Source organism: Penaeus monodon, chromosome 38 (assembly GCF_015228065.2).
Source record: "Penaeus monodon isolate SGIC_2016 chromosome 38, NSTDA_Pmon_1, whole genome shotgun sequence".
NCBI classification, from domain to species: domain Eukaryota; kingdom Metazoa; phylum Arthropoda; class Malacostraca; order Decapoda; family Penaeidae; genus Penaeus; species Penaeus monodon.
In genome coordinates this window covers 29992186-29994685 of record NC_051423.1, presented here as the reverse complement: position 1 = coordinate 29994685, position 2500 = coordinate 29992186, and the positions used below count along the sequence as shown (strand labels likewise).

The 2500-nt window shown below is 34.0% G+C and overlaps 1 long non-coding RNA gene across 2 annotated transcripts; it reads left to right on the top strand.

Annotated features, from left to right (window-relative positions):
- The first annotated feature begins 1217 nt into the window (after window positions 1-1217).
- Window positions 1218-2151, top strand: LOC119596881. Of its 2 annotated transcripts, none has more exons than XR_005230786.1 (2): window positions 1218-1704; window positions 2049-2151. It is a non-coding gene; the product is annotated as an uncharacterized LOC119596881 (long non-coding RNA). The 2 variants fall into 2 exon arrangements; XR_005230787.1 differs by having other exon boundaries at window positions 1223-1687.
- The last annotated feature ends 349 nt before the right edge of the window (window positions 2152-2500 follow it).

The window sequence follows — 2500 nt, the reverse complement described above, 5'->3', positions numbered from 1 at the left end:
AGAAATTATATCTTATAATCCGTCCAGAAAAGAAAGAAAAACAAACGAACTGGCAACTCACCCTGGACTCTGGAGCACTCCGATTCGCCAATTCTCTCTTAAGGAAAATGTTAACGACAAATTTCAATTAAAAAGAAACATAAATAACATGCCATATAAACATCAATAGAATAGCACATATAAGTTTTCAATTTATAGAGCATATTACATTTCTTTCGATCTGAACAGAAAGAAAGAAAGAAAGAAAAATGATGCCAATTTTTCAAACTAGTTTTGCCAAAGGCAAGTATATTTAACTGTCAAGAATTAATAAAAGTTTTCCATTCGAATAAATGAATAAGAAATTTAAGTTCTTTAAATCCTATATATGTATCTTTATATGAGTAATCTCCGTGAAGTTTTATTTTTTGTTTTCCAGTCACTAAAGGCATGAAGTGACGAAATAATTACAGTTGGTTATGTCACGAGGAACCTTTGAGGTCGAGAAAAGACTCTCTTTTATTCTTCCTAAGAGAGAGTGAGTGAGAGTGAGAGAGAGAGAGAGAGAGAGAGAGAGAGAGAGAGAGAGAGAGAGAGAGAGAGAGAGAGAGAGAGAGAGAGAGAGAGAGAGAGAGAGAGAGAGAGAGAGAGAGAGAGAGAGAGAGAGAGAGAGAGAGAGAGAGAGAGAGAGAGAGAGAGAGAGAAAGAGAGAGAGAGAAAGGGGAAATATTAGAAAAAAAAAAACAGATGAGTGCGCATCCAATTGAACGGTTCTTTGACAAAAAAGGTGGAACATTTTACCGTCTTTTGTAACGGTCTTACTGGTTATTGGTTATTATTATTATTATTATATTTTTTATATATCAATTCATAAATATGGGAGGATTAACGAACAATATAATTTAGAAGATGATGCTACTTCTTTCCATTGATACATTGGGTTTAATCAAAGAAAATGTGGTAGTTACGTTTTCTATGAAGCAAATATTATCGTAAACTAAATTGTTCATTCTATAATCCTTCGTTTGATATTTCAACCATGGTTATTTGTTCTATGAAAGATGTATCCCTGAGAAAATGACAGAAGTTGACTCTAATCGGTAGCAGTAACACTTCAAAAACGTAAATATGTAGATAGAAATGATAGAAAAAAAAATTAAAAACGCACACGTAATCACATCAATACTATCATGTATTTTAATGAAATGCAGGACTTCCGGTGTCCATTTAATTTGCTTTCATGCATGTATATCTAATTTTCAGTTAGATACTATAAATTGTGGAATTTTTAACTCGTATTTGTATTTGAGAGCGAAAGAAAGAGAGAGAAAGAGATAGTGAGAGAGAAAAAGGTTAATGACTGTGGGTTTCCCCGATCTCTAGGAAAATTCCAGAGCTGGTTCAGATGCTCCTTGAGAATGATATTTGATCCCTTGAAATCATCATCAAGGGTTATATATTTCGAAATAGAGTGGTGCTGCTATAGAGGTCATTAGTCATATACATAATATAGGTGACATATTAGGACTTTAGTAAATACGCTACGCACTCTCAAGGTGATATACTTTAAAATTTTGACATTCGATATCACTCGGAAACATGAAAATCCTAAACAATAATTTGCCATTGGATATCACCCGGACACATAAATATCCTAAGCAAGTAGCTGAACACATCACACCTTTCTACAGCACACAACAAAGCACAAGTGAGACAAACATATAGGTATGGTCTTTGTAGAAAAAGGTTTGAACGAGAATGAATATCTTCACAACACGAAAAATGTATTTAACCGGTTTCGATTATATCTTCGTCAGAAATTCACGTATTTCTGACGAAGATGTATTGTGAAGATATTCATCCTCATTCATACCTTTTCTACATTTGTCAACATGAATACGGTTCAGGTATGGTCTATATATGACGGTCTGCATGGCGTCAAAAAGATACATTATAAACTGACGGACAGAGAAAAGGAGATAGGTAATAGATAATAGGTATTTAGTCAGATTAAAAGATCACTATTACATCTGCCTTTTTTTTTTTTTCTTTCTTTCTTTTTTTTACAGGATCTGATTCCCAAAATGGTCAGCCTTAAAGAAGTTCTGATCCTGTCCGTTTTGGTGGTCGCTATGGTAGTTTCCCCTGCAGACGCGGTTCCGACTGGATTGGGTAATGATTTTCTTAAGTATACTATAAAAGTTGGTTTCGTGTTGTTCGTAAATCTATTGTATTTTTCGCCGTGTGATCATAGAATCATTCTCTACGGATAATTAGGAAACAGTAATTTGTTTAAACTAAATATGCATACTTACAGTGAAGCGAGTATTAATTAAGCCTATGGAAAAACTTTGTAAAACATTAAAAAAAACCCTCTTGGACAAAAAGTCGATGGAAAGAAGTAGGGAAATACTCGTTTGTAAATTTAAAAAAAAAGAAAGAGAAAGAGAAAGAGAGAGAGAGAGAGAGGAGAGAGAGAGAGAGAGAGAGAGAGAGAGAGAGAGAGAGAGAGTGAGAGAGA